The sequence below is a fragment of the Dendropsophus ebraccatus genome, chromosome 2 (genome assembly GCF_027789765.1).
Source record: "Dendropsophus ebraccatus isolate aDenEbr1 chromosome 2, aDenEbr1.pat, whole genome shotgun sequence".
Classification (NCBI taxonomy): domain Eukaryota; kingdom Metazoa; phylum Chordata; class Amphibia; order Anura; family Hylidae; genus Dendropsophus; species Dendropsophus ebraccatus.
In genome coordinates, this window is record NC_091455.1 from 206,613,562 (window position 1) to 206,626,850 (window position 13,289).

Sequence of the window (13,289 nt, forward strand, 5' to 3'; positions counted from 1 at the left end):
TCTCCATCACTTATACATCTCACATCTCCATCACTTATACATCTCACATCTCCATCACTCTCACATCTCCATCACTCATACATCTCACATCTCCATCACTCATACATCTCTATCACGTATACATCTCACATCTCCATCACTTATACATCACGCATCTCCATCACTTATATATCTCACATCTCCATCACTCTTACATCTCACATCTCCATCACTCTTACATCTCACATCTCCATCACTATTACATCTCTATCACTTATACATCTCTATCACTTATACATCTCTATCACTTATACATCTCACATCTCCATCACTCATACATCTCCATCACTCATACATCTCACATCTCCATCACTTATACATCTCACATCTCCATCACTCATACATCTCTATCACTTATACATCTCACATCTCTATCACTTATACATCTCACATCTCCATCACTCATACATCTCACATCTTCATCACTTATACATCTCACATCTCCATCACTCTTACATCTCACATCTCCATCACTCTTACATCTCACATCTCCATCACTCTTACATCTCACATCTCCATCACTCATACATCTCTATCACGTATACATCTCACATCTCCATCACTTATACATCTCTATCACTTATACATCTCACATCTCCATCACTTATACATCTCTATCACTTATACATCTCACATCTCTATCACTTATACATCTCACATCTCTATCACTTATACATCTCACATCGCCGAAGGCTGTCCAGGCATGATGGGAGTTGTAGTTTTGCAACAGCTGGAGGGCCGATGGTTATCCCTGTCTAGACTATAAGCAGCATATCAGTGTATGGAGGATAGACAAGAACATACATGCTAGAATGCAGAGGTCTGCGCTGGTGCTGGAGCCGCTCTGGGTATGTCGGTCATGCCTCCGTGTGTTATAGTATACAGACAGAACGCGTACTTATAAAACTCCTCGCACTTCACAGCCGCCATTTATCCATTATAAAAGGTTTGATGGATGACAGAGCGGCCAAACATGTCTGGCTGCATTACGGTTATTCATCCCGCTGACAGGCTCCCTTTAAGCTCCCAAAGTTCATATAATAGAGCCGCTGCTGACATCATCTGTGGAATAGTGACATCATTGTACACGTCACGTGTCTATAGTCTGGATCAGTCGGGGTCGAAATGATCGGTCTTGCATCGGCTCTCTGCATCAAGCACAGAGAGATTTATCCGACAGATTTTTTTTTAAGCCAAAGCCAGGAATGGCTTTGAAAAGAGGAGAAATCTCAGTCTTTGCTTTATGACCTGTTCCCTGTTTAAAGTCTGTTCCTGGCTTTGGCTTAAAAAAATCTGTCAGATAAATCTCTCTGTGTAAAGGCACCCTAAGTACTAGATCGGTCCATTTACACAGAAAGATTATCTGCCAAAGATTTGAAGCCAAAGCCAGGAGAGGAATAATCTCAAACTTTCCTTTATGACTTGATCTCTGTCTATAGTCTGTTTCTGGCTTTGGCTTCAAATCTTTAGCAGATAATCTTTCTGTGTAAAAGGATCCTTAGGGTACTATTTTACTTGCCGACTACAGCCCGTTCATTTTAGTAAACAAGCGTTGATCTGTTTACTGGACCTATTAGCGGGTCCGATAATTGGGCAGTAAGGGCTGTATGGACATCATTAGCGATGTCCATGCAGCCCTTGACCAAACACCTGATACCTTACCTCTCCCAGCTCCTGGTCTTCTCTCCTATGCTCTGCAGCTTCCCGATCCCGGCAGCTGCAGCGTCTGAGCGATCTGTCAGCTGACAGGCTGCTCAGCCAATCGCAGGATGAAACCACCGCGGCCTGTGATTGGCTGAGCGGCCTGTCAGCTGATAGGACGCTCAGATGCTGCAGCCGTCGGGACCGGGAGCTGGGAGAGGTAAGGTGTCAGGTGTTTGGGCAATAGTCAGTCGTCAGCCATGCTTCGCTATTACGGCGCCCGACGATTTTAGGTCCAAACCTAAACCAGTGATCAGCCGATAATCGTTTCATCGTCTGATCGTTGTCTCTATAACACGGACTTTACTTTTGATTTCATCGCATTACTATATTTACTATGTATTCTGCCTCCTATATGGGTCATTTTTTGCGTGACGGGGATGTAGTTTACCATTTTTGGACGACTTTTTATTCCGTTTTATGAGATATGAGTGCGAGACCCTGGTGCCTTAGTATATAGCTTTGTTTATTTTTGTTGTTAATGACCGTCACTGTATAGGATCATTAAATAGTTCAGCCAATTCCATACATGCGGATGACATGTTAATAATGTGTTAATTTTTTATTTTGTTAACCCCTTAAGCACTGGGCCAATTGTCACTTTTGTATTTTCGTTTTTTCCTCCTCACCTTCTAAGACCCATAACGCTTTTATTTTTCCACCTACAGGGCCATGTGAGGGCTTGTTTTTTTCCGGAGCAGGTGTACTTTGCAATGGTATCTTTCAATCTGCCATAAAATGAATACCGGAACCCCCAAAATATCATTTATGGGGTGAATTTGGGTCAAAAAAATGCAATTCCGCAAATTTTAGGGGGATTCCATGTTTACGTAATGCACTTTACGGTACAATTTACATTTTTCTCGTTATTCTATAGATCAGTCTGAACAAAACGATATGCAGGTTTACAAGGCTTTCTAACGTTTTACTATTTTTATTAGCAGTAAAACTTTTTTTTTGCAAATAGGCATATTTAAAATGGCGCTATTGTGACTTATAGCGCTTTTATGTTTTCACCTACGTCGTATGGGGTGTCATTTTTTGCGCCATGATCTCTAGTTTTTATTAGTAACATTTTTGTCTAGATCGGACGTATTGATTACTTTTTATAAAAATTTTTATACATAAAATGTAATTTAAAAAAAAAGCAATCCCTGTGTTTTTTTTTACTGCTTTTTGTTCACACCTTTTACCAACAATAAATATAAAACAACATTGTTCTTATTCTTAAGGGGTTAATGGAAAAAGGGCGTGATTTGAACTTTTAGCATGGGAGGGCTTTTTTTAAATATTTTTAAAAATTTTAAGGAAAAGTCCAGCTGTTTAATAAAATGTGAGAAAATAACAAGCAAGCGTTGCTTACCTCTCCATGTGCCCGCAATTCGCTGCGTGCCCATCCCCGGGACCCCCGCCCAAAGGCATTTTCCCCTGAATTGTTTATGATTTCACAACTGGGGAGAAAATGCTTGTTCTGTGAGATCGGTGCTCAGGCTGAGCCAGACTCCATACACAGAGCCACTGGCAGGCACAGAGGGTAAGTATAAACCCCCCTTTCACATGTCAGGAAAATCTAGCTGGATAAATTTCCTGACACATGGGGCACAGACACCCTTCAGGATTTCTTAGAAACCTATGGGAACATCTGGTATTCCAAACAGCTGCGCATCCAGGAACTGTCCGGAATTCCAAATGCACTGTCCGCCAGACCGGGCTAGTGACAGCCCCCAAGTAAGTGCTGCCAGATGCTGGCCATGGCTCTGAAACTGTTCACGCTCCTAATTAGGAGCACATACAGTTCAATGTTGCACTGTGGGCTGCCGGCCCTGTAAATCACTCTTCTGGTTTGAGGTGATGTGGTGAACGAGTGACGTCATTCGTGCACTCGCAAAGCCAGAAGACAGAGAGAAAAGCCAGATGAGAGCACCGCTGCAGACTGAAGCGGGTGAGTATGTGTTTTTTTTTCTCCTCCGTTTTTATGGTCAAAAAATACTGATGGTTCCCTGAAGCTTCCTGATCATTGTTTCATGATCAGTGTATCCTGACCGTACAAATGGCCATGGAGGTGTGACGTAGGCCTAAGCCTTTGGCTGCAGAAGTGACTAATTGCTGATGGGGGTCACAGATCAGACAACTGACGGTTGTGGCACCTGTTATTTGAAAACTTAAATGCCGCAATTCCTATTGGTTGTGGCATGACTGACATAAGCCCAACCGACATAAGTGTGATCACTGAAGACAGTCACAAAGCAGACACCCACTATGTATGGAGCAGGCTCAGCTGCTGAGCCTGCTCCTTACACCCCTTCCCCTACCTAGCCCATAGGTTGTGGTGGGGCAGTCAGGAAGAGGTTAAGTAAGTTCTGTGAGGAACATGCAATCAAAGTCAAATGAGTCTGGTCTGGTAAAAGGGGCCAGGCCGGTCAGCAGCACAGGAAGGAGCAGCAGAGAGGAGTCAGCTAAGAAATGTCAGAAATTCGCCATACAAGTAACAGCAGAATGAGTCACAATAGGAGGAAGCCATCTATAACTGGCACTGAGCTCCATGTGGGGACATTTTAAAGGGAACCTGTCACCTCTCCTGACCTGTCTGCTGTAGTAAATACCTGCATAGCCCATAACATACCCGTCCTGGATCACCTATTCTTCTAGCTGTGTGATGTGCCATCCCTCTGGTATTCTTACTAGACATGTATGACTAAGGAAGCAAGTGGGTGTTACCAATCAGTCAGAGATTTCTAGTAAGAATAACAGAGGGAGGGCACATCACACGGCTAGAAGGAAAGATGATCCAGAATTGTTATTTCATCGGGAATACAAGGATTTACTAAAGCAGACAGGGCCGGAGACGTGACGGGATCCCTTTAAATACATTATAATAGTCATACACTGCCATTGGTCGCCATTGGTTCAGCTGTTTCTCTCATTCCTCCCAAACACATTTACCAATTGTTGCGATGTAATAAAACTTTACTTTTATAATCTTTTATTAAAGGACAACTTTGGCCAAAATGTATTTTTTAATATATTATTACATAAGGAAAGTTACATGCAGACTTCAATTTCTCTAAAAAAAACGCGACGTCACGAATCAGGGCAGAGCTGGGTGTAATTCCTATGAAGTATATGGATAATTTCGACACGGGTTGCAGTCACCCATAGCACCCTGGCACCCGTCCATCCCGCACCCCCAAGGACCCCCCACATCCGTCCAACCCGCCAATCGCCCTCCCCTAGCCCCCCCACACCCGTCCATGCCGCTGCCGGCCACCCTCCATAGCCCCCCCCCGCGCACCCGTCCATGCCACCGTCCGCCCTCTCCTACCCCCCCCCCCCCCGCACCCATACATGCCGCCGGTGCGGGATGGACTGATGCTGGGGAGCCTGACTGCAACCTGTGCCAAAATTTAAATGCCCCCTGCTGGACGCTTTATAGGAATTACACCCAGCTCTGCCCTGATTCGTGACGTCACGGTTTTTCAGAGGAATCAAAGACTGCATGATCTACTAAATTGAGGAAAAAAGCTGTATATGTGCATTTCCCATAATAACTGTATATTAGGAATTTGTCTAAACTTTCCTTATGTAATAACATATTAAAAAAAAACTTCTGGACGAACTTCTCCTTTAAAGGGGTTTTCTGATTTAAACTCCCTTGACCCTCTATCCACAGGATAGGGGAAGTGTAAGTGAGGGTCCGACCTTCATGCCCCCCGGGGATCTCTAGAGCAGTGCCCTGGTTCCTTTGTTATGAGTCAAGCCGTGGGTCGGCTCATGGCCCACAACTTCTTTTATTTTCTATGGAGCCGGCGGAAAGGGTCAAGTGCTGTACGGGGGTTAGACCCCCCCACAATCTCATACTTCTCAACTCAGCTAGTTTCTTACAAAAACAGCACCACCCCTGTCCTCAGGTTATGTGTGGTATTACAATTTACTGAGCTGCACCTCAAGAGAGGAAAAGAGTCATGCTGTTTTTGGAAGAAAGCGGCCATGTGTTTCTAATCCAGAATAACCCTATTTAAAAAGATGGAAACCAGACCAGTCAGTTTGGTCATATATGATATTTGCACAATTACATGTACAGACGTGTGTGTAATGCAGGCACCGTACAGAGCTCTATGCATCTCTATACAGCAGCACTGGCTTTCTTTAGTTCTGCAGGGAGTTGATTCTCAGTGGGCCCAGCTCTAGGTATCTACTGACAGTAAGATAGGGATGCAGAAACAGTGGTGGATTATAATGTGGGCGGCTAAATCACCCACATCGTATTTTGCATGACTTGGGGGCCCACTGGATGATCCTCTGGTGGCCACTGAGGGATGTGCAGCTAAAAGTCTGTTGAGTGCAATACAAACAAAAATAGTAGAGTAGATGGCTGCCGTTTAGTATATGGCCCCCTTTGTAGTCCACCTTTAGTCGATGGTCCCCTGAGCAGCTCCCCTAAAGTAGATAAATATAAAATTAAAAAAAAAACTCACCTCTCACATGCTCCCCTGATGCTGCAAGTCTCCTGGCACTGCTCTTTTCTGTTCTCTCCCCCAGTACAGATAGCGTGTGTTACAGACGCTGCCTGCGCCAGAAGTCCAGGAGTGCTAACAGGCGGCCAGAACTTCCGGTGCAGGCAGCGTCTGTAACACATGTTATCTGTGCTGGAATAGAGAACAGAAGAGAGCTGCACAGGGGACCGTGGGCTAAAGGGGGACTACACGGGGACCATGTACTAAAGGGGGAGGGGGACTACACCAGGAGTCATCTACAAAAGGGGGAATTACGCTGGGGATTATGGACTACACAGGGGGCCCATGTACTAAAGGGGGACTACACACTACACAGGGGACCATCTACTAAAGGGGGACTACACAGGGGGCCATGAACTAAAGGGGGACCTAAACAGGGGGCCATCTACTATATAGAGAACCCACAGTGGGCATACTGATGTGAGTGAGCTTGTTGCTCTAGGGTCCCGTGTAAGTGTGCCTGTGCCCTGGAGGAAGGGAGGGGGCAGGTTGGGTAGACAGCCTGGGGGCCAGGGTACGTTTAATCCACCACTGTGCATAAAGCAGCCCTAGTTTACTGTCCCTAAATGTAGTTCCCATAGCGCACTATGCTAATAATATGGGGCGCTGTGGAAACAACATAAAGGAGTACTGACAAATGCAGACGTTTCTTTTCCTTTTAAAATAGGTTATGCCAATAGCGAAATAGCGAAAATGTGTTTTATGTTAGACAAGGTTACACAAGGTATACGGGGCTTAAATTCTTTATATAAAGGTTTTTTATATAACAAAAATTAGAAAAGAGTCAAGAAAACATCAGGGGAAATCGTTCTCCCCGTGCCCCTCCACAGGCTCTGCCCAATTCACGAGGCCAAACTCTATGCAAAAAAAAATTTCAAAAATTTCCAATTGAGATGATTGTTTTCCTGTTGCCGTCTTCCTGTATACATCGCTCCATTATTCTCGTCTCTCAGTGAATAATACAACACGTGATAAAAATAGAAGCTCAACAAAAAAAAACGCTACCTATAATTTAGCATGTTTTACAGGTGCCATTGGTTTTATAGTTCTGTTTATTTTAGGCCGGTTAACTGGTTTTCCTCCATTGCCGGTATTAAGATGGTTGTTGCTCACAGGACGGCTGGATGCTTAAGTTATTGTAGTGTAATAATTACAATTATTGAAGAAAAAACATGAAATTATAGAATGAATCCGGGCAATAAACTTCTATGAAATTATAGAATGAATTTGGGCAATAAACATCTTGCATAGCTTCAACCTTTACTACCCATTATAATGGAATGGTGTTGAAGTGAATTATTGCCTCTATACGATAGAATGCGGAGAAGTACCTCCTACCTAGCTTCTGGTCTACTATAAAAGGCCCCGACCTCACTTCAGTTTCATCCTGCACTTCGACAGCTTCTCTTGCATCACTACCATCATCTCTCGAGAACATGTCCTACAAAGGAGCCAGCAGCCAAGCAGCCCATGAAGCTTCTCCACAAATCAGTTCTGCAGGATCAGTCGATCAGTACCGATTTAGAGGAAACGTCCAAAATAGGGGAAGCGGAGAAGCAACTACTGGACAACATGCGGAGGAATCAGGATCTGCATATGGAAGCTCAGCTAACAGTGTGCAGAGGGCTTACAGGAATACGGAGACTGGTGCAGTTGGGGGGGCCCCGATGGCTAGACACAGAGTAGCCTCAGAAGCAAGCACCGGGCAAAGTGTTAGTTCTAGTGCAGATGTTAGTAGAAGACATAGTGGAACCACCACTGGATATACTACTAGCTCCACTACAGGACAAAGTGGATATGCCGCTAGTTCTACTGTAGGTAACAGGACCAGTTCAGGTGGTGCTTCAACTGGGAATAGTTCTAGTGGGCAAAGACAAGGGGTGAATAGTGCCTCCAGCAGTGTCCCGAAGAGTGGTGGTGGAAGCTACAGTGGTGGATTCAGTAGTAGGTCAACAGGTGGTTTCACTAGCAGAAGCACAGGTGGACGCCAAGGATACAGCAGCGGTGGGTGTGGAGGCAGTGGTGGTTTTGGTGTAGGTGGTTGTATGCCAAGTGGAGGCTTCAGCTTAGGCTCACAAGGTGGGGAAGGTATTCTTCAGGCAGGAGAAAAGGAAACTATGCAGAACCTGAATTCCCGCTTGTCCGCCTATATGAATAAGGTGAAGGCTCTAGAAGAGTCAAATGCAGAACTCGAGGACTTGATCAGAGACTGGTATGAAACACACAAACCCCAAAATGTGGACAACAGCAAATATTACAAGACAATCGAAGACCTCAACGATCAGATCAACGATGCTACTAAGGATTTCAATCAGCTCACGGTGGAGGTCGAGAACGCAAGGCTGGCGGCAGATGACTTCAGGATGAAGTACGAGAGCGAGTATGACTTGCGCCAGAATGTGGAGGCGGACATTGAAGGGTTACGTAAAGCTCTGGATGACCTGACCCTGGAAAAGGCTAGTCTGGAGAGTCAAGTGGAGGGTCTGACAGAAGAACTTGCTGTGAACAAGAAAAACCATGAGGAGGAGATGAAGGCCTTGCAAGGGCATAAAAGTGATGTCGTTGTGCAAGTGGACGCTGCTCCGGGCATCAACATCCTTAAAGTTCTTAATGACATAAGGTCTCAATACGAAGACATGGCTGAAGAAAACCGCAGGAAGGCAGAGGAAGAATACAACCAAAAGCTTGCCGAACTGAACAATGAGATTTCTTATAGTAATGCAGAGCTTGAAACTGGCAAGTCAGAGCTGGCCGAATTAAGACGTACAGCGCAGACCATGGAGATCGACCTTCAGAGTCAACTTGCTATGAAATGTTCTCTGGAGAACGCGTTGGCTGAGACCCAGGTTCGCTATGCACAACAGCTGGCTCAACTTCAAGAAATGGTGTCCAACCTGGAGGAGCAACTAGCTCAATTGCGTAGTGAAATGGAAAGCGAATCATGCAGGTATACTCAACTTCTAGACATCAAAAATAGGCTGGAAAATGAGATAGAAATGTACCGCCGCCTGGTGGATGAAGAAGGTGATTCAGGCAGTGTCTCCGGCAGTGGTACTGGCAGTAGCTCCAACAGTAACTCAAGAAGAGTTGTCAGCAGTAGTTCTGGCAGTGGCTCCAGTAGTGGTACCAGCACTGGCTCCGGCAGTGGCTACAGCGGTGGTGCTGGCAGTGGATTCAGCAGTGGCTCCAGCAGTGGCTACAGCAGTAACTCCAGAAAAGTTGTCAGCAGTGGCTCCAGTAGTGGTGCAGACAGTGGCCACAGCAATGGTAATGGTACTGGTTCCGGCAGTGGCTACAGCGGTGGTGCTGGCAGTGGATTCAGCAGTGGCTCCAGCAGTGGCTACAGCAGTAACTCCAGAAAAGTTGTCAGCAGTGGCTCCAGTAGTGGTGCAGACAGTGGCCACAGCAGTGGTACTGGTACTGGTCCCGGCAGTGGCTACAGCAGTGGTACCGGCACTGGATCCGGCAGTGGCTACAGCAGTGGATTCAGCAGTGGCTACAGTAGTAACTCCAGAAAAGTCGTCAGCAGTGGCTCCAGTAGTGGTGCAGACAGTGGCCACAGCAGTGGTACTGGTTCTGGCAGTGGCTACAGCAGTGGTACCGGCACTGGATCCGGCAGTGGCTACAGCAGTGGATTCAGCAGTGGCTCCAGCAGTGGCTACAGTAGTAACTCCAGAAAAGTCGTCAGCAGTGGCTCCAGTAGTGGTGCAGACAGTGGCCACAGCAGTGGTACTGGTTCCAGCAGTGGCTACAGCAGTGGTCCTGTTACTGGTTCCAGCAGTGGCTACAGCAGTGGTACCGGCACTGCTTCTGGCAGTGGCTACAGCAGTGGTGCCGCCAATGGTTCTGGCAGTGGCTTCAGCAGTGGCTCCAGCAGTGGTGCCGCCAATGGTTCTGGCAGTGGCTTCAGCAGTGGCTACAGCAGTAGCTCTAGAAGAGTCGTCAGCAGTGGCTCCACCAGTGGCATGGAAAATAGCTCCAGTGGGCCAGTCTATGGCTCATCCGGTGTAAAAGGAAAATCTGAATCAACAGTAGTGGGCCCACCAAAAAGCAGAGTAGTGACCACAATCACTGAAGAGAGAATGGACAGGAAGATCGTCTCCACCATGGGCCCCAAGAAGGCGTAACCAAGAATGACTTTGTTGCCATCTTCCTTTTGCAAGAGAACTGTTGTAGACATCTTCAAGCTTTACCTTCTATCAGCATGTAAGCAATTGGCCGGTTTGCTATGCAGCATCCTGTAACTTCATGGCTTTCCTCTGTATTAGTTTTTATCTTTCAGTGCTTGTATTTACCATTTCTTGATAATAAAGCCTTTTCTGTGAAACTACAAGAGAAAGTATCTGGAGCCTTTTTTTCCCCTTGTACCCCTATACACCTGAAGGTCACCCTGTAAGGTACAATCTTCTGTATGACTGATGCTTTGCAGTGTTGGTTATATGTGTTTATGGGTATATGTGCCACCATGTTTCATCCCCATATTTAGGGCCAGCTCTAGGTTAATGCGAGCCTTTGGGCAGCAGCGCCTCAGTGGGCCCCTTTGTAGTGCACACATGACAGGATAACCTCTTTAAGGACCCTCTTTGTCTTCATATTTTAGTTAGGTTCCTTCTGTGCCTTTATATAGTAGTTAGACCTCTCTGTGCCCCCATATAGTAGTTAGGCTTCTCTGTGCCCCGAATAATAGTCAGGCCTCTCTGTGTCCCCTTGTAGTAGTCAGGCTTCTCTGTGGCCCCGTATAGTAGTCAGACGTCTCTGTGCCCCTATAGTCAGGCTTCTCTGTGTCCCGAATAGTAGCTTGGCTTTTCTGTGCCCCTGTATAATAGTTAGACCTCTCTGTGTCCCCTTATAGTAGTCAGGCCTCTCTGTGTCCCCTTATAGTAGCCAGGCTTCTCTGTGTCCCCTTGTAGTAGTCAGGCTTCTCTGTGGCCCCGTATAGTAGTCAGACGTCTCTGTGCCCCTGTAGTCAGGCTTCTCTGTGTCCCCGAATAGTAGCTTGGCTTTTCTGTGCCCCTGTATAATAGTTAGACCTCTCTGTGTCCCCTTATAGTAGTCAGGCCTCTCTGTGTCCCCTTATAGTAGTCAGGCTTCTTTGTGCACCCATATAGTAGTTAGGCCTCTCTGTGCCCCCATATAGTAGTCAGACCTCTCTGTGTCCCCATATAGTAGTTAGGCTTCTCTGTGCAGGTAGGCACCCCCAGTAGGTAGTATACCACACTTAACAACCTCCCCTGTCAGTGGTCTCCCTGGTACTTAAACCCCTATAGGTAGTCCCCCCCACATAGGGATCCCCCTTCTGTAATAAAAAAAAAATACACATACAGCATCTGCTCTTCCTCCAGTTCCTCTTACACAGAGAACTGGGGAAGTGAGCGCCCTCTTGTGACTGTGGTAGACGGTGATTGGCAGACCGGGGAGCTGATGGCTCTTTGTTCTGTTAATCAGAGCACCCATTAACAGTCATAAGCGCTAGGCACAGCACTGGGTGACCCTGCCTATATTTCTCTGGCTGGAATAATACTATAATGTCTCTACATTCAGCTTATTACATCTGCAATAGTAAAATGCTGCAGAATATGTTGGCGGCGCAATATTAATAAAATGATTATATGCACGGACGTACAACAACGTGGTCTCCTCTGGACTCCATCAGATTGGCCATACTTGTTGTATACCTTACATGATGTTAGCCTGTTATAATCCTCTGTCTGTAATATATAACATACAGTCCTGGTCACAATCTTTTCTATTATTACACACAATGACACATGCATAGGGGATACTGATATCAGTCACATCCATGTATCTAATGGGGGACATTGACATCACCAATTCTAAGTGTTGTGATCCCCTTCCTATCTATATACTGGTGTCACCCTTCATTGTAATCCTGTCAGTGATGATAATGTGGCTGTCAGGCCATGCTGGGAGTCGTAGTTCCGCAACAGCTGAAGAACCATAGGTAGGCAATAGAATCCACTTCTCCATATCCAGTCTGATAGATGGTAGAAGAATAACACATAATGGAGGGGGGGGGGGATTATTATCTAATAAAGGCTTCAAATTCTATAGGAAATAATTCAGATTGATGGGCGGGTGCAATGTGGAGCTTGGCACCTCCGCCATAGAAGCCGCCACTCTCTAAACTCGAGAGCCAGGAAATGTGTTCTATAAGTCTGAGGTGCCAATTGCTTTGGCAGTGGGACACAGTTTAAAGGGGCACTCCAAAGTGAAACATGGAGAAAGTTACATATATTTGTAAATTATTTCTGTTTAAAAATCTCCAGTCTTCCAGTACTTATCAGCTGCTGTATGTCATGCATGTAGAGGTGTATTTCTTCCAGTCTGACACAGTGCTCTCTGCTGCCACCACTGTCCATGTCAGGAACTGTCCAGAGCAGTAGCAAATCCCCATAGAAAACCTCTCCTGCTCTGGACAGTTCCTGACATGGACAGAGGGGGCAGCAGAGAGCACTGTGTCACCAGATTCATCTCCATCCTTGCTCCCCTGCATACCTAGTCTTCTTGCTGACTCCTGGTTGTACAGGTCTCTGCAGTCACTTAAAGGGGTGGTTTACAAAAAAAATGTTTCATATCAAAGGGTTAAAGAAAGTGACAGAGATTTGTAATTTATTTCTATTAAAAAAAACTCAAGTCTTCTAGGTCTATATGTCAGCTGCTGTATGTCCTGCAGGAAGGGGTGTATTCTCTTCAGTCTAGAGAGCAGGAGAGGTTTTCTATGGGGATTTGCTGCTGCTCTGGACAGTTCCTGACATGGACAGAGGTGGCAGTAGAGAGCACTGTGTCAGACTGAAAAGAATACACCACCTCCTGTAGGACATCCAGCAGATGATAAGTACTGGAATACTTGAGATTTTTTTAATAGAAGTAAATTACAAATGTCTGGCACCAGTTGATTTAAAAGATTTTTTTGTGAACTACCCCTTTAATAGAAATATTAATTAATTACTTTAAGTTATCCCAGTCATGTGATTGGCTCTGATATACTGTATGTAATAAGTAGTTTCCTATGTG

General features: G+C 45.6%; 1 pseudogene; it reads left to right on the forward strand.

The window, feature by feature from the left end:
- Nucleotides 1-7,652: 7,652 nt before the first annotated feature.
- On the forward strand, nucleotides 7,653-10,593 carry LOC138783953 (keratin, type I cytoskeletal 16 pseudogene; annotated as a pseudogene).
- Nucleotides 10,594-13,289: the final 2,696 nt, after the last annotated feature.